Raw genomic sequence first — 9,938 nt, 5'->3', positions numbered from 1 at the left:
CTTCATGCCATAAAGCTTTTTAAAAAGGATTTAAAAAAAACACACGGACACAAGGATTTATTGTTTAACAGTACAAAAACGAAAAAGTAAAAACAAGATTTTATTAAAGAAGCATAAAAAATAAAACTCTTGATACATTTCTTAGAACCGTCAGTCAGCTCAAATTATACGCGTATACAATTGTTCCAGCTCACGGTTAAAAGGTCCATAAACTTTCAAATAAAATAGATTTCAATTTTAAATTTCTTCAATAATTTTTTCTCATTTTGTTATAAATTGCCTATATGTTGTACACAGGTAACAGAAATATGGAAAATAAAGATACATTTGCTGTAATAAAAGGGTCACATTATAATCTGGGACATTTGTCAAGATAAGCAAATAAAATTGCAAAAATAAAATGTGTAAAAAGTTTTTCCGTTTCGTTAGCCAATGCCAGATGGCTGAAAGACATGCAGAGAGTTAACTTACAAATAGTGATACATGTTTTAAAAACTACATTAACCTGTTTCAGTTTTGTACTTGAAAACAAATCCCAATGATTGCTTCAGGATATTTACAATTGACATTTCTGACGTTTCTTTATTGAAAAACTTTTGGTTCTGCGTACGAATAGAATTCAAGCGAAAATAAAGTCGAGTTTAGGGTGAAAATGATTCATGGGACAACAGCGATTGACATCGTCTCCATTCGAAACTGCCTGAGATCTCCTCAGTAAACCCTGTTTTTAACCCTTGGAGGATAAAAGGTACGCAACCCACTTGCAGGTCTGTAGGGTCAACCTTAAATCTCAAGGTCTGCCGTGACCGATTCTTCACTAGTCACATGACCTTCACGCCAAAACACCACAAACACAGAACTAAAAACACACTTTCAGCTAGTTTCATGTACCTTTTAACCAATCACAGAAAATCCTGTGGGACTGGTTTATAAAACCAGATTCTTAGTAACTAACATGAGTGCACAATATTCCTGATGCTCCCGTCAACTAAACATGGGGACAAAATAGAGGGAAAATGTCAGCTCAGATACGACAAGGCTCTCTGTACAAATACCTTTAACGATTATTGCTTTGCCGCCAAACTGTCTGAAGCATAACCTACATATTAATGAAAAACCACATGAACTTGAATTGGAAGAAGAGTGTGTACAGGGAAGCAACAGCCTGAAACGACACGGCCGTGCGGAAAACAAGCTTCTCTATAAAGGCTCGGGTATACTTGGTTTTCCCACGCGCCGTTCGGTGCGTTTGGGATCGCTCTCGACCACGGAGCACATACGGATGCGTTTGACGTGAGACATTCAGGTTGTAGATTAATAAACCGAAGAGAAGCATTTTCGAGCCATGGGTTCGGTCTGCATTTTCCTAGGGTTTTTTAATAATGCCAGTTTGGGATTTCGGAGTAAAATAAGGTTTGTGCTAAACGTTACATTACGATACTTGGATGTTTTGTCTTAAGACACAATCATACCCCAAATAAGCCCCTGTGTTTGTTTTGAAGTTTGACGCTAACAAGTTGCTAGAGGAGTACATCGATTTTCCATTTCGCCAGACATGTTTGTAGTCCTTAAATAGCAACATGTTCACGTTTCAACTTTTAAAGCCTCAGCGTCAAACTTAAAAACAAAACAAACGCAGGGGCTTTAAAAGTTGAAACGTGAGCATGTTGCTATTTAAGGACTACAAACATGTCTGGCGAAATGGAAAATCGATGTACTCCTCTAGCAACTTGTTAGCGTCATACTTAAAAACAAAACAAACGCAAACAAGTTGCTAGAGGAGTACATCGATTTTCCATTTTGCCAGCATTGTTTGTAGTCCTTATATAGCAACATGTTCACGTTTCAACTTTTAAAGCCTCAGCGTTTGTTTTGTTTTTAAGTATGATGCTAACAAGTTGCTAGAGTACATCGATTTTCCATTTCGCCAGACATGTTTGTAGTCCTTAAATAGCAACATGTTCACGTTTCACCTTTGAGGGAATCTTCAAGCAATGTTTTTTTTTTTTCACAAATCCTCATTACAAGAACCCAGGAAACCCATTGGAAATTCCAAAGGGATCCCATAGCGAATTAGCCTTCCGGGTTCGTCTACTCTTTAAGCAGTCAATGACGATCCGCAAAGACGCAGACTGTCTGAATGTCTAATAAAAAACAGGATGCACTCAGACGCAGTGCGTAGCTACTGTGTTGATGGCAAAATTTGTATTGTGTAGTGGCACGTGGAAAAACGGAAAGCATACTTTGGCCTTAACAGGGCACCTTTAAAAACAGACAACGCGTCGTCGGTAGCGAGCGACACCACCAAGGCACCATTCACAGGTCTCAATTCGAAATGAATTATGACTGGCACCGTTTACGTTTCGTATGATTCAACACGTCAGAAAATTAAGAAAACTGCAGTGGTTTATATCATACGTGAATTACGAGTCTTGCGCAATTTCGCTAAAGAAATTTGATGTTACGGATATGTACAAATCATGCAAACCAAACTTTTTACCCTCCGAGATGTGTCTGAAGTCCCGCGTTTATGCAGAAAGCTTTTCACTCGAGTAACGCGGAAAAACTGACAGCACGGACGCTTTCAACTGTCAGCGATTCTGTCCTCAGACGTGCATCACTGAATAATGTATGGAAGCCCTGGGTGATATAGCTGCCATACGGATTGTGTCGGGACTATACATCCGGTTTCATTAGCGATAGCGCGGGATACGACCTGAAGTGTAGTGTGTAACTGGAAGCCCTTTAGAGTGTGAATTCATGGCTTGTCACATACCTTTCAAAGGGGCGATAAAGATTCGATTCAAATCATCAAAACAGCAACGATCACAGGCAGCTTAAGAAAATATCGACCACGATGGTATTAAGTGCAGGATGCAATCGAAACGGTTTAAACTCAGAACGAGACTTAAGTTCTCTTGCAAGGGCCGGAAGACTTTTACTCCAGCTTGGCCCCCAAGAGACCCCAACAGGCCCCTCGGGAATTCAGAAAGAACATTTCAATGTGTCGCTGTGCACGAAGCGGGATGGCTCTACAACAGTTGGTTTAAAAACAACTCCATACTCTCAAATCACACACATACACAAATCCAAAACAAAGAGGAACATTCGTGTGAAGTTAAAGACCTATCTTATATTTCAGTAAGTCATGTGGTTTGAAGTGGGGCGTGGCAAACGTCCGCCCACACATCCACGACCAATCAGCTAGTCTTACCACAAAAGTCTCTAAGAGCAGTAACATTGTAACAGATAAAGTTGTCAATGTGTTTTTAAATACTAGCAACCCTGTTTCAGGAGTGACTGTTGGAATGAACTAACATGTGAGGTTTCATTCACAGGCGTGAACAAATACGATAATCATCCACCCCTAAAACATCCTTGATGAGGACGCACGTGGCGTCACTACAGTACTGAACGCTTAAGGTTGTGTGGCAAAAGAGAAAACAAGGTAACGAACAACCTCCTAGCACGGTAATATTCATAACATGTACTATATCTACATCTATATTAAATTCAACATTAACTATTACGTCTGATATCAACTCTTAATGTGTATAAATATTAAGTGTTCCATTCTTCATTGAAAATAAAAACAGGGATATATCTGTAATGTTTTGGTCTAAACAAGTGTGCAGGTTTTGCAGTCTTCCATGTACGCTCTTGTTGTTGCGGGGCGTGCTGCATGTGGTCGACTGCATTATTTTTAAAAAAATTCAACGCAAAACAGCAACACAAGATCTTAAAAAATAATTTAAAAAACAACTGTATTGCCAACCCTCTTAAACAAACAATACACTAGAAAAGTGCAGACTTATGCAGCGTAAAAGTCGAAAAATATCTGCAAGTAGAAAAAGTCTCAAGCGGAAAAAACGAAGACCGTTTACGGCCGCGTGGAAGCATGAATGGAAAAATAACCGTTACATACGGCAGAACGAAGACACTGATTTTCTTTGCTCCTCAGTTTCAAGAAAAACAACAACAAGTACTTGAGTCGATAATTTAGTCATTTTCATAGTAATTATTATTATTATTATTGTCAATAAATCAGAATAGTGTCATATCTAATAATTACGGTCAATCCTATGTAGGCAGTCTTTAATTGTGAGGAAGAGTATTGGGGGTTTGCGTTCATCCGGGTATTAAGAGAAGATTCGAATGCACTGCGTCGCGGGGATGTGGCACACGGGACACTCCGCCTCTTGCGATTGGCATATCTGCCCCGCGCATTCCATGCAGAAGAGATTGTGCCCGCACGGGACCAGAGCGGCCGTTACCTCGCTCTCGCAGCACACGTAACAGTCCCTACAGCTTCCGGGCACCATGACAGCCAGAGCACCTGCTTTTAGGCGACCAAGCATGGTGGACGCCATGCCCACACCGCTGCCACCTCCCTCGGAATCAGTGGGTGATCCACCGGGCAAAGAAGATGCTGAGCAAGAGGAGTAACCAGTGGAGCTTCCCCCGCTACTGCTGCTACCACCCGAAAATGATCCACCCGTTTGTAGCCAGGTGAGTGTACTAAGGGGGTCACTCTGCGCTCGGCGGGCAAGCGGGTGATCCAGACTGGAGGGTTCGGCGGGCAGGGTGGGTGACAGGCGCGGGGTAATGGCTCCTCCACTAAGCCCGCTACTGTTGCGACGGATTGGCTGTTGTTGCTTACCGCCGTTGGCAAACGGTGCCCAAATGTTGGCAGCGCTGAACTCGAAGCCCAGGTCTTCTGCCGCAGCTGGCAGCACCGGAGTGGAATCGCCGGGCGAATGAGAAGCTACCGCCAGCGCTGCTTGTACTGAACGGGCTCGTGGGACTCCCGCCATCCGTGGCTCGCCGCGTCACCGAAAACGAGTCAGAGTTCAGAGCGCTGTTGGAGTAGGATGCGGACGACATCTTGCGTTTGGAACCGTGAAGGGGGGGTGGAGGGGGAGGAGGCGGGGCAGAGTGACTGGCACGCGACCACAGCGTACCGCCGAGCCCCAGCGAACCGAGACCCTCCAAACTCACGTCAGTACCGTTGCTGTGGAAGTCGTTGTCTCCTTGCAGGTCCACAAACGCACCTGTGCGGAGTGTAATGTGCATTTCAATTTCTTCTCGTGCACGGTCGACGTTCTCTGGCATTCCAGTCACCTCGAACACAGGGTCTTTCTCGCGGCTGGGCGTGACGATATACGTGTGTGTCTGCTGTTGGATGCGCTTGATCGTGGCGCCTTTGGGTCCCACCACCAGACCGACGACTCTGTAGGGCACACGCACCTGGATGGTGGTTTGTCCCGGGTGGTTTGGAGGTCCGGGGAGAGATCCGCCCGACCCGGGCCCGCTGCTGCCACCCGCTTTACAGCGTGACGCTCGTATCATGGAGAAGTGTTCGGCCGCAGAAACTATTTCTTGCTTAGCCATTTCGACGTCTTCACGCCGACCCGTTACGATAAACACAGGCTCTTCTCCTCTCACTGGCGTCTTGATGTAAGTATTTGTTTTCGCACGCAAAGCTTTGATCTTGCAACCTGCGAACATCAAAACAGAGAAACGAGTGTCACTCAAATGAAGAGTAAATAAAACTAAATAAACATTAATGCATTTATTGTAATGAATACAGCTTCATCAGTGTCCTGTGGTTCAAAATGTCTACAAGTACTAGTAATTTTTCAAATCCTTAAATTATCATTATTATGACAATAGAAACAATGAAAGAAATAAGTTAAATTGTGGACAGTTGCATATTAAATTTTTCATTTCAAATCTTTGATGTTAATTTAAAAAAGACATTTAACTAACCATATGCTATGCTATATTATGTAAACAATGCAAGTTGTTTAAAATTATTTTTATTTTTTTTAACTGTCATGTATGTGGTGTTATACATGTGGTGCATTCTGCATAATATAGTGTTTTTGTTTGGTCGTTATTGCACTTTAATGTACTCAAATGTGTCCCTTGAGTCTGTCTGCGCATTACCAAACTATGCAAAAATTAAATTAAATAAAAGTGATACCAAAGTAACAGAGGACATTCATTCAGTAACTGGTGCATGCATTGACGAATAAGTCCAAAACGACCAGGCAAAACATTTACGCAAATTATTTAATTAATCAAATGTTTCCATTGTTAACATTTTAGGTGGCACAAAACAGGCGCACTGTTCCTTTAAATCCGAACCGACGGCTTACTGCAAGCAGCCAATGGCGTGCGCGCTCTGTGATGTCATAGTGGGAGGCTGAAAGCATGGCATTTCAAACAAAGAGAACAATGCAACCAGACCAAAACCCGCGCCGCTCATATAAATCATGTTTATAGAACATTAACAGACATAATAACACAATATATTAAATTGATTCATCAAATATCTGCATTACACACCCCGCGAGCCACACGACACCGCATTACCGTAGTGTGCATACTCGGCCCTATATACTTGCATATATCCTTACATGACCCTAAGCATTCATAATGCGTTTATAAATCATAATAAACCTTTTTGTTAAGCTAAACGCAATCAGAGATCAATAATCAACAGACAAGCACGTGATTCGCAGATGGGCGCGCGAGGGTCGATATGCGTCTCTTTTGTCTGGGACAGAGCGCGAGACAGGTCCAGACTCCAACAATCTGCAGCTTTGTCTGCCCCCCCACCATCTACCCCTCCTCCACTGAGTAACAACAATCTATCCAAGCAATAACACGCACTAGACCATCCATTTGAGACGTTAGTAGTGTTTCCAATGACAAAAATCGTCGCGTGCATGTCAACAGCAGACAAAAACACAACATTCACTATTTATGATCTCTAGGGTAATTTGAGTAAATATTTACATTATGTGTGCATGCAACTAACCACTTAATCTAAAGACATGACTAATACTAGTAAAGTAATGCTTATGCATTGTTCAAATGCGTTGCATTTATTTTTTATTATGTCTAGGGCTAAAATGCACGAATTTAAGCACATTCTAACTACATTTTTGCATGCAACTAAGCAGGTAATTAATCTTAGACATGACTACATAAAGTAATGCTTTTGCGTTGTTCACATGCATTGCATTTATTGCATTTGATGTCTAGGAACATAATGCATGGGTTTTAGCAAACAATACGGTCACATTACCTTGTCTGCCTACAATTTCCGCCACATGCTCTGACGTGGGCACGGGCACGCACTCGGTCATGTTGACACTCCTCTTGCGGAGCATGGAGCTTTGTTCCAGGAGGATGGAGTGCGGGTGCGGGACGGCCATGTGGTATCCGCCACCACCTCCCGAGCCGTAGTACTCCGGAGAGGGCGAGCAGGAGCTGGGCGACTCCCGTGACCCGTTCGGGTGTATCTGCAGGTCGACATAACCACCGCCTCCGTTCAAGTTCTCACTGCCCGATGATGTTCCGTCCAAACAGTCGACTTTATCCAGCCCCATGAGTGACAGCTGATCCAGGGCGAAGCGCAGCGCCTCTTGATGCTCCTCGTCCCGGGATTCCAACTCTGTGTCCCGGGCGAGCGGCAGGGTGACCCCGCTGGACTGGCCGGTGCTGCTCACAACCATATCGTGATCCATGATGTCAGGGTGGAACAGGGGGCTAGGCATAGTAATGCCCGTGTGTGCATTAGACAACACAACAACCACGCTTTCTGGAATGAATAAAGATATTTTAAATCAATAATCACATGATAAGTCATGCAAACCATTAAAACAACTTGAGCATGCACTACTATGAAGTACTTGAGTGTGACTGTTCTTTAGCCAAAACATCATAAAACATTTAGATACACATCAACTACTTCAAAAACACCGAGTATTTACTGCCATCCTGTTTGAGACCCTAATTAGTGCGCCTCATGTCTTCAGTCCCTATTGTCTTTATTGTCTGAGCCTGTTACAGTATCATAACGCTGTTACATATCATGACAATGGCTTATTATGACGTGGAATCAACAGCAACATTGTGGCAAACAGCGCTGGAATGTCAAAGTTGTCAAACTGTGAGTTTGGAGGGAAATATCAGAGTTTAAAGTGGAAGTGTTGTTAGCCGCGCTGCTAACCGGAGAAGATCAGTCACATTGTCGCCTTTGTTTGGGGATCTCAGCCGTGCAGCACGCGGACAATCGCGCGCGCGTTATAACAACAAAAACGGATACAAATTAAAGTCGCGTGGACATGCGTTCAAAAGCACCGGCGGATGTCTCACCTTATTTCCTCGCGCGTTGCCCGCTGCTTTTATCTGGCGTTTTCTGGCTGATGGCGAGGATGGCTAACCGCTAGCGGAGCTGCTAATTGTTGGGGGGCGTTGAGAAAAGACTCGTACTTTAAAAGCATTTGCGGTAAAAAACCAAACGCTACTGTGCGCTGAAATCACACGTCCCGCCTCGGCGTCGCTCACGCTCTGCTCATGTTTTTCTGGACGTTTCCACGCGTGGAACACTGGAAGGAATAACGCACTGCTGTCTCTCGTTCCTCCGGTCCGCCGTCTTTGTCTGTGTGTGTGTGGTGAGTGCAGACGCACGCCACGCGCTCTCTCTCGCGCACACGGCGCTGACGTCACCCGTCGCACAACAATGGGTTCAAAGGCCACGCGACAGAAACGCGCTCGACGTTTCTGGGGCGAATATTTTTTTTAATTAGTTTTTACTGAATAAAAAATAGTTTCTCTATTGAATTAAATGTGTAATATGCTATTTAATAAATATAATCGAATTAAAAATGAAATTAATTTGCGACATAATTGGGTGATATGTTTTTTTTCTATTAAAAAAAAATCTTCGGTGATATTTTGAGTTGTTTTTGTAGGCTTTCAATCAATGCCAGATCATGTTGACAGTGTAGTTATGTGATCGAACATGGCTGAATATCAATATCCAATGGCTTAAATATGTTTGTGTCTTAAAGCAATAATTCACTTCACCCCAAAATGTACTTACCCCCATTGCCACCCCAGACGTATAAAAACTAGAATCCAAATAGAACATTCCTAGAACATAGGAATTGGTACACAAAAAGTAACCATACAGCAACCATATGCTAACATTAGGGGAACGTTCCATGTTTGCAGGGTGGTTATAAAAAGTAGAACCTAAATAGAAAGTTCCTAGAACGTTAAGAACATGTTCCCACAAAGTTACCTAACGTAAACCATATGCTAACGTTAGGGGAACGTTCCATGTTTGCTGGGTGGTTATAAAATTAGAACCTAAATAGAATGTTCCAAGAACTTTTGGAATTGCGTCCTGAAAAGTAACCAAACATCAATCATATGCTAATGTTAGGGAAACTTTTCATGTTTGTTGGGTGGTTCTAAAAAATAGAACCTAAAAAGAACACTCCTAAACTGTTAGGAATTGGCTCCCAAAAGTAACCTAATGGCATCCATATGCGAACGTTAGTGGAACATTCTGTGTTTTGAATGTTCCAAGAACATTAGGAACGTGTTCCCAAAAAGTAACCAAACAGCAACCATATGCTAACATTTAGGTAACGTTCTGTGTTTGCAGGGGGATTATAAAAAAATAGAACCTAAATAGAATGTTCCAAGAACTTTTGTAATAGCTTCCTAAAAAGTAACCAAACGTCAACATATGCTAAAGTTAGGGGAAAGTTCTGTGTTTGCTGGGTGGTTATAAAACATAAAACCTAAAAAGAAAGTTCCCAAAAAGTAACCATACAGCAACCATATGCTAACATTAGGGGAACGTTCCATGTCTGCAGGGTGGTTATAAAAAGTAGAACCTAAACAGAAAGTTCCTAGAACATTAAGAACATGTTCCCAAAAAGTAACCAAACAGCAACCATATGCTAACATTAGGGGAACGTTCCATGTTTGCAGGGTGGTTATAAAAAGTAGAACCTAAATGGAAAGTTCTTAGAACATTTGGAATAGCTTCCTGAAAATTAACCAAATGTCAACCATGTGCTAACGTTAGGGGAATGTGTTCTGTGTTTGCAGGATGATTATAAAAAGTA

The 9,938-nt window shown here is 42.6% G+C and overlaps 1 pseudogene; it reads right to left on the bottom strand.

Annotated features, from left to right (window-relative positions):
- Window positions 1-1,741: 1,741 nt before the first annotated feature.
- LOC127645774 (RNA-binding protein MEX3B-like) lies at window positions 1,742-8,454 on the bottom strand (annotated as a pseudogene).
- Between the last annotated feature and the right edge of the window lie 1,484 nt (window positions 8,455-9,938).

The sequence above is a fragment of the Xyrauchen texanus genome, chromosome 6 (assembly GCF_025860055.1).
Source record: "Xyrauchen texanus isolate HMW12.3.18 chromosome 6, RBS_HiC_50CHRs, whole genome shotgun sequence".
In the NCBI taxonomy this organism is placed as follows: domain Eukaryota; kingdom Metazoa; phylum Chordata; class Actinopteri; order Cypriniformes; family Catostomidae; genus Xyrauchen; species Xyrauchen texanus.
This window is presented reverse-complemented; position numbering and strand designations above follow the sequence as displayed.